Source organism: Heterocephalus glaber, unplaced genomic scaffold (assembly GCF_053883595.1).
Source record: "Heterocephalus glaber isolate CG9 unplaced genomic scaffold, H.glaber_assembly_v1.0 deba00001454, whole genome shotgun sequence".
Taxonomy (NCBI): domain Eukaryota; kingdom Metazoa; phylum Chordata; class Mammalia; order Rodentia; family Bathyergidae; genus Heterocephalus; species Heterocephalus glaber.
Window position 1 is genome coordinate 9382519 of NW_028258303.1, and position 9591 is coordinate 9392109.

The window sequence follows — 9591 nt, forward strand, 5'->3', positions numbered from 1 at the left end:
ACTGAAAGTAAAAGGATGGAAAACAGTTCTCCATGAGACAAGAACCTGGAAAAAAAAAGGGTAGAAATCTTATTTGCAAACAAAGTAGATTTCAAAAAAAACTAATTAAGAAAGACAAAGATGGTCACTACATCCTTGTGAAGCAAACAATCCAAGAGGAAGAGATGACAATCATAAATATATATGCACCAAATATGAATGCCCCCAACTATATGAAACAAATATTAGGGGATGTGAGAAACCAAATAAGCACTAATACAATTGTAGTGGGGGACCTCAATACCACACTATCACAATTAGATAGATCATCTAGACAAAAAGTCAACAATGAAATTCTGGAACTGAACCAAGCTATTGAACAAATGGACTTAATAGATGTTTACAGAGTGTTTCACCCCACAAAATCAGAATACACATTCTTTTCAGCTGCACACAGGTCATTCTCCAAAATAGACCACATGCTAGCTCATAGGACATGTTTAAATAAATGTAAAAGAACGGAAGTTACCCCCTGTATATTATCAGGCCATAGTGCAATACAATTGGAGATCAATAGCATAAGAAACTGCAAAACTCCCACAAATACGTGGAAATTGAATAACACTTTCCTGAACAACCAATGGGTCACAGAAGAAATTAAAGAAGAAATTAGACAGTTTCTACAAGTAAATGATTAAGCCAGTACAACATATAGGAATCTATGGAACACAATGAAAGCAGTTCTACACAGGAAATTCATAGCAGTGAATGGAATATTAGGAAAACAGAGAGAGCTAAAATCAACAACCTAATGCTGAACCTTAAGCTCCTAGAAAAAGAAGAGCATGACAAACCCAAAGCTCATACAAGAGAGGAAATTATAAAGATCAGAGCAGAAATCAATGCAATGAAGACTAATAGAATGATACAAAAAAATGAATAAATCCAAGAGTTGGTTTTTTGAAAGAATAAATAAAATTGATAAACCTTTAGTCAACCTTATCAAAAAAAAAGAAAAAAAAAGGCTCAAATCCATGCAGTTAAGAATGAAAAAGGGGTGTCCTATGTCAGAGCCACTGCCACTGCGGAGCCGCCAGGGAGGAGCATCCACTGCCGCCCAGGACTAGGCCCTTAGGGAGGAGGAGGTGAGAAGATGGGGACAACCCCAGTGCTGCCAACAGGAACGTGGAATTCTGGAAGATCAAGAAGCTCATTAAGAGCTTGGAGGCGGCCTGCAGCAATGGCAACAGCATGATATCATTGATCATTCCTCCCAAAGACCAGATTTCACAAGTGGCAAAAGTCTTACCAGATTAGTTTGTAACTGCATCTAACATTAAGTCATGAGTAAACTGCCTTTCAGTCTTGGGAACCACTACATCAGTACAACAAAGACTCAAACTTTATAACAAAGTACCTCCAAATGGTCTGGTTGTTTACTGTGGAACAATTGTAACAGAAGAAGGAAAGGAAAAGAAAGTCAACATTGACTTTGAGCCTTTCAAACCAATTAATACATCATTGTATTTGTGTGACAACAAGTTCCATACAGAGGCTCTTACAGCACTACTTTCAGATGACAGCAAGTTTGGCTTCATTGTACTAGATGGTAGTGGTGCACTTTTTGGCACATTCCAAGGAAAAACAAGAGAAGTCCTGCACAAATTCACTGTGGATTTTCCAAAGAAACATGGTAGAGGAGGTCAGGCAGCCTTGTGTTTTGCCTGTTTAAGAATGGAAGGCTGCTGTCCCACCACTCCCAGCTTAGAGGAGAGGCTTCCAGGCTGCTATCCGTCCCACAAATCCTGGCCCAAGGAAGGGGTTTCTGAGCCATCATCCCACCACTCCTGGCCCAGAGGAAGGGGCTTCCAGGCTGCTGTCCCACCACTCCCAGGTCAGAGGAGGTGAGACGTGCGGGTGCTAACACTACCCTGGCCCCCCTCAGGTCAAAATGAGAAGACATGAAAATAAGTCTCAAAACAAGACTTCCAGATCACCTACAGCATTCCCAAAGGAAAATGAGATGGAACATTGATACTCAACCACCTGGACCCTCTGAACTGGCAACAAAATAGGATCTGGAAAAAATGAAATCAGAAATACTTTCTTAGATAACAGCAGAGATTGTGCTCCGAGTGCAAGACATGATTAATAAATCTAGAGAGGAGCTGAGGAACATGATGGAATCCCAAGATAGGAAACAAATGGAATCCATAAAACAGATGCAAATGGATGTCCAGGAGATAAAAAAAACTCCATTGAAAGTCTACACAGCAGAATGAGCCAATGTAAGGACAGAATTTCAGATGTAGAAGATAAGATTGCAATTAATGACCAGGAAAAGAAAAATTGCATCAAAATAATAAGGGAACATGAGAAATCAATCCAGCAGCTGGTGGATGATGCAAAGAAGAATAACATAAGACTGATTGGGCTCAATGAAGAAACAGGAGAGATTGCAGATGACATAAGAAAACTCTTCACAGAAGTAATGGCAGAAAACTTCCCAAGCAGGGGAAAAGAGCTTCACATACAGATAAGTGAGGTACATAGGACTCCAAATAGCCTTGATCAAAAAAAATCTACACATAGGCATATAATTGTTAAGATTCCAGAAAACCAACAGAAGAACACAGTTCTACAAGCAGTTAGAGAAAAGAAACAAATCACATACAAAGGAAAGCCCATCAGAATCGAAGCAGACTTCTCAACACAAGCCATCAAGGCAAGAAGAGTTTGGAGTGACCTATTCCAAGCCCTAAAAGAAAACAGCCTCCAACCCAGATTGATGTACCCTGCAAAACTACCTTTCAAAATTGATGGAGAAATAAGATACTTTCATGACAATGAGCACCTTGGGAACTTCATGAATACCAAACCAGCACACCAAAAAATTTTAGAAAATATCCTAGAAACACACAAAGAGGATCACAACCCCAGCAAGCAAAGCAGAATGAACTCATCAGGCATGACCAGAAATTAAATGTAATGGGGGAGAAAACAGCAAAAAGGAAAAGTCATGACAATGATAAGTCAATATGTTTCAGTTATAACTATCAATGTTAATGGTCTCAATTCACCAATCAAAAGAAATAGACTGGCAGAATGGGTCAAGAAGCAAAATCCAACAATAAGCTGCATACAAGAAACACACTTAATTCAAAAGGAAACTCATAGATTGAAAGTTAAAGGTTGGAAAACAATACTCCATGTGACAGAAGCCTGAAGAAAAGCAGGAGTAGCTATCCTCTTTGCAGATCAAGTAGCTTTCAAACCAACAATGATTAAGAGAGACAAAGAAGGACACTACAACATGAAGTGATGACAATCATAAATATCTATGCACCAAAAACTAGTGCGCCCAACTATTTAAAACAAATACTAACAGACATGAAAAGTCATATATGCACTAATACAATTGTGGGGGACCTCAATACCCCACTGTCACAAATAGATAGATCAACTAGACAAAAAAGTAGTAATGAAATACTAGAACTCAATTGAATGCTTGAAGAAATGAACAACAGATATTTACAGAGTGATCCACCCCACAAAATCGGAATAAACATTCTTCTCAGCTGCACATGGGTCATTCTCCAAAATACAACACATACTCACACATAGAACATGTTGAAGTAAGTGCAAAGGAATTGAAGTTATACCCTGTATATTATCAGATCATAGTGCAATGAAATTGGAGATCCATAGCAAAAGAAACTGGAAAAATTTCATAAACACATGGAAATTGAACAGCACACTTCTGAATAACCAATGAGTCACAGAGGAAATTAAAGAAGAAATGAGAGAGTTCCTTCAATTAAATGACAATGACAATACAACATATTGGAATCTATGGGACACAATGAAAGCAGACTTATAAGGGAAATTCATAGCAGTGAATACTCATATTAGGAAAACAGAATAAGCCCAATTAAACAACCTGATGCTGAACCTCAAGCTTCTAGAAAAAGAAGAGGAGTACAAAACCAAAGCTCATACAAGGGAGGAAATTATAAAGATCAGAGGAGAAATCAATGCAATAGAGACTAAGAGAACAATACAAAAAATCAATGAAGCCAAGAGTTGATTCTTTGAAAGAATCAACAAAATTGACAACCTTTAGCCAACCTTATCAGAAAAAGGAAAGTAAAGGCCCAAACCATGCAATTAGGAATGAAAAGGGTGACATTACAACAGACCCAGCAGAAATTCAGAGGATCATCAATACCTACTTCCAGAACCTATATGCCAATAAGATGGACAACACAGAAGAAATGGACAGATTCCTAGATACATATGAATTACCAAAGCTGAACGAAGAAGACCTAAAAATTCTGAACAACCCAATATCAACCAATGAAATTGAAAACATAATTAAAAACTTAACAACTAAGAAAAGCCCGGGTCCTGTTGGCTTCACTGCTGAATTCTACAAGACATTTAGAGAGGAACTACTACCACTATTTTTTAAATTCTTCAGTGAAATTGAAAGGGAAACAGTACTCCCAAATTCATTCCTGGAAGCAAGCATCACCTTGATCCCCAAAGCAGATAAAGACCCAACTGAAAAAGAGAACTATAGGCCAATCTCACTAATGAACATAGATGCAAAAATCCTTAATAAGATACTGGCAAATAGAATGCAGAAGATCCTCAAGAAGATAATACACCATGACCAAGTGGGATTCATCCCAGGGATGCAGGGATGGTTCAACATACACAAATAAATCAATGTAATACACTATATCAATACAGCCAAAGACAAAAACCATATGATTATCTCCATAGACCCAGAAAAACATTTGACAAAATCCAACATGCATTTATGATAAAAACCCTACAAAAAATTGGAATAGATGGTCTCTACCTCAAACTGATAGAAGCCATCTATGAAAAACCAACAGTCAGTATCATACTAAATGGTCAAAACCTGAAGTCCTTCACACTAAAATCAGGAATAAGACAAGGATGTCCACTATCACCACTCGTGTTCAATATAGTCTTGGAAACATTCACCATGGCAATTAGACAAGAGAAAGAAATAAAAAGAATAAAGATAGGAAATAAAGAAGTCAAATTGTCATTATTTGCAGATGACATGATACTGTATATAGAAGACCCCAAGAGCTCCACCAAAAATCTTCTAGACTTAATAACCAAATTTAGTAAAGTAGCTGGATACAAGGTCAACACACAAAAATCAATAGCTTTCCTCTACACCAATGACAGACTCACTGAGGGAGAAATAGGGCAAATAATTCCTTTCACAATAGCATCCAAAAAACTGAAATACCTAGGAATCAACCTAACAAAAGAAATCAAAGACCTCTTCTCTGAAAACTATAGCACTCTGAAAAGAGAGATTGAAGATGATATCAGAAAATGGAAAGACATCCCCTGTTCCTGGGTAGGAAGGCTCAACACAGTTAAAATGGCCATACTTCCAAAATTGCTATATAGATTCGATGCAATCCCAATTGAAATCCCAGCAGCAAACTTCATGGACCTTGAGAAAACCATCCAAAAATTCATTTGGAACAAGAAGAGATCCAGAATAGCAAAAGCAATTCAGGATAACAGAGACTTGGCAGTGGGTATCACAATCCCCAACTTGCAACTATACTACAAAGATACGGTGTAAAAACAGCATGGTACTGGCAAAGAAACAGACCTGAGGACCAGTGGAACAGATTAGAAGATGCAGAAACAATGCCAGATACACTCAGTCATCTCATCTTTGATAAAGAAGCCAAACACCCTCACTGGAGGAAAGATAGCCTCTTTAATAAATGGTGCTGGAAAAATTGGGTTTCAGCTTGCTGACAATTAAAACTAGACCTATATTTCTCACCATGCACTAAACTAAAATCAAAATGGATTAAAGATCTAAATATTAAAATAGAAATGCTGAATCGGCTGGAACAGAGGTTAGGTAGAACTCTTGAAGACATCAGTGTAAGAAAAGATTTTGTGAACAAAACCTCAGTTGCCCATGAACCGGTACAAACAATCAACAAGTGGGATCCTTTCTTATTGAAAAGCTTCTGCCCAACAAAAGAAACCACCAGCAGCGTGAAGAGACAACCCACAATGTGCAAAATTCTTCACCTGATTTTCCTCAGACAAAGGTCTACTATCTTGAATGTAGAAAGAACTGGAAAAGATCAGACCTCCCAAATTTAAAGACCCAATCTGAAAATGGGCATTTGAAATGAACAGACATTTCTCATACAAAGGAGTAGAAATAGCAAATAAATACATGAAAAATTGTTCAACATCACTGGTCATTCTAGAGATGCAAATGAAAACAACACTGAGATTCCACCTCACTCCAGAAAGAATGGTTGCTATCATGAAATCCACCAATAACAAATGCTGACAGGGCTGTGGGAAAAGAGGAACCCTGCTCCACTGCTAGTGGGAGTGTAGACTGGTGCAAGCACTGTGGAAATCAGTATGGAGATACCTCAAAGAACTAGGACTGAAAGTCCCATTTGACCCTGCTATTCCACTGCTGGGGATCTTCCCCAAAGAATTAAAACTATCATTCCACACAGTGATATATGTGCACCCATGTTCATAGCAACACAGTTTGAATGAGCTAAAACTTGGAAACAGCCCAAATGCCCATCAAGTGGAGACTGGATGAAGAAAATGTGTTTTTTTAATAAAATGGGGTACTACTCAGCCAAAAAAAATGAGAAATTAGAGACATTTATTGCTAAATGGAATAACATTGAGGTGATACTCTTAAGTGAAATAAATAGGACATACATATATAAATACTGAATAGTTTCTCTAGTGTGAGAAACTGAAAGTGTAAATAAGGACTAAAAGCTATAATACATAAAGTGAAATAGGAAGAAAAGGGGCAAATGGGAAGGGGAAGTGGGAGGGGTAGGGTAAAGGAAAGAAGGGAATGGAATTAATATGAGAAAATGGAAAAATGGAAACAAAGTCTTTGTAAATTGGGAGAGATGGAGTGGTTGAAGGGAGGGCTGGGCAAGGGTGAAAAATAAGAATCAAGAGAAATTATGTAAAGGTGCAATTTCCAAAGATGAATGTCATTATATTGTATACCTATAATGTACCAGTGATTAGGATGAATAATTGATAATGTGAAATAGGAAGAAAAGGTCCAAAGAGGTAGGGTTAGTCAGAGTGGCAGCGGAAAGCAAAGAAGGGAAAGGAAAAATTATGAGAAGTGGAAAATATGGAAACAAAGTCTTTGTAAATAGGGAAGGGTGGAGGGGGTGAAAGGAGGGCTAGGAATGGGGAAAATATAAGAACCAAGATGCATCATGTAACGGTACAAGTTCCCAATGAGAAATGTAAATGTGTTGTATACCCAGTATGTACCAATAAAAGATTTTAAGTAATAATAAAAGAAAGAATGGAAAAGTGACACAATTATGTTCAGAAAGTAGCAGAAACTGCTGCACAGCTGTTTATTTCTGGGGACAAAGTGAATGTGGCTGATCTTGTTTTAGCTAGATCAGCTGACTTTAAAACTGAACTAAATCAATCTGATATGTTTGATCAGAGGTTGCAATCGAAAGTTTTAAAGTTAGTTGTTATAGCCTATGGTGGTGAAAATGGATTCAATCAAGTTATTAAGTTATCTACTGAAGTCCTCTCCAATGTGAAATTCATTCAACAGAAGAAATTAATAGGCCAATACTTTGATGAAATTAGCCAGGACATGGGCAAGTACTGTTTTGGAGTTGAAGATACACTAAAAGCTTTGGAAATGGGAGCTGTAGAGATTCTAATAGTCTATGAAAATCTGGATATAATGAGATATAGTCTTCATTGCCAAGGTACAGAAGAGGAGAACATTCTCTATTTAACTCCAGAACAAGAGAAGGATAAATCTCATTTCACAGACAAAGAAACAGGACAGGAACATGAGCTGATTGAAACCATGCCCCTTTTAGAATGGTTTGCAAACAACTATAAAAAATTTGGAGCTACATTGGAAATTGTCACAGATAAGTCACAAGAAGAGTCCCAATTTGTGAAAGGATTTAGTGGAATTGGAGGTATCTTGCGATACAGAGTAGATTTCCAGGGAATGGAATACCAAGGAGGAGATGATGAATTTTTTGACCTTAATGACTACTAGGTAGTCAACATGGGTTCTGCAAAACGTGCCTCACCCTCAAGCATCCAACCCAAGAAGCATACCCATGGTGGAATCCAAACAGATCCCTGCCTTACAGTTGGAATATTTCCAGAACTTAATCTGTGAGCGTTGGATACTGAAAAGAAAACCGAAACAAAACCAGACCCAGCCCTATACTTTGGTTTGTCATGGTGTCAGCACAGTAGCCTACAAGTAAGTTCCTAAGTGCCACTTTGGACTAATTTAAAAAAGAATCCCAGTCTTTACTTTTACTCAATGGTGAAATTGGTTGCTTTTGTATTTTATGAAAAAAAACGACTTTTTTAACCTTCATACATAGAAACAAAAATACTTTAACTGCTGTAAACCTTCAAAAGTTAATAGAAATGATATCGTCTGGTTTGTTTCTGATTTTGATTGGAGAAAAATTAAATTGCTGCATTTTGCAGTGACCCATTTACATGGCATTCTCAGCTTAGACTGCATAAGAAGAAATACATGTGGTGAAATGTCAGAACTATTTCTCTCCTGGTCTGTTTAACGTTGAAAGGGTGAGCTGATAGGAAGCAATTTCAACTACACTCCCTCACACCCCTTCCCAGACTGTCAGTTTCAAGGATGCAGATTGCAGTCTAACATCAAGCTGACTCATGAAGCATCGGGCCCAGTGCACTGTTTACTTCCATCTGTTTGGCAGACACATTTGTGCCCAGTGTTTGGGAGCCTTTGTATCACTCACTTGCTTTGAAAAGGGTCCTCAAATATCAGCCTACTAAAAACTGGTTTGGGATGGATATGATGAGCCTTCTGTGCTATTGCTGGGATTGGCAGAAATAAAACATGCAATATAGGTGGAAGCTAAAAAAAAAAAATGAAGTCACAACAGATCCAACAGAAATCCAGAGGATCATCAACACCTACTTCGAGAACCTGTACTCTAATAAAATAGAAAACACAGAAGAAAGGGACAGATTCCTAGATACATATGAATTGCCAAAGTTAAATGAAGAAGATAAAGAAATTCTAAACACCCCAAGTACAATGAGTAAAATTGAAAACATAATTAAAAATTTACCAACAAAGAAAAGTGCGGGTCCTGATGGCTTCACTGCTGAATTCTACAAGGCATTTAAAGAACTATCACCATTACTCTTTAAACTCATCAATGAAATTGAAAGGGAAGCAATACATTCAAATTCATTCCTGGAATCAAGTGTTACTTTGATTCCAAAACCAGGGAAAGACCCAACCGAAAAACAGAACTACAGGCCAATCTCCCTAATGAACATAGATGCAAAAATCCTCAACAAGATACTGGCAGACAGAATACAGAGGGTCATGAAGAAGATCATACACCCTGACCAAGTCAGATTTATCCCAGCAATGCAAGGATGGTTCAACATTCATAAATCAATAAATGTAATACACTATATTAACAGAGCCAAGGACAAAAACCATAGGATCAACTCAATAGATGCAGAAAAAGC

The 9591-nt window shown here is 37.7% G+C and overlaps 1 pseudogene; it reads left to right on the top strand.

Annotated features, from left to right (window-relative positions):
- Positions 1-1215: 1215 nt before the first annotated feature.
- LOC101702065 (eukaryotic peptide chain release factor subunit 1-like) lies at positions 1216-8128 on the top strand (annotated as a pseudogene).
- The last annotated feature ends 1463 nt before the right edge of the window (positions 8129-9591 follow it).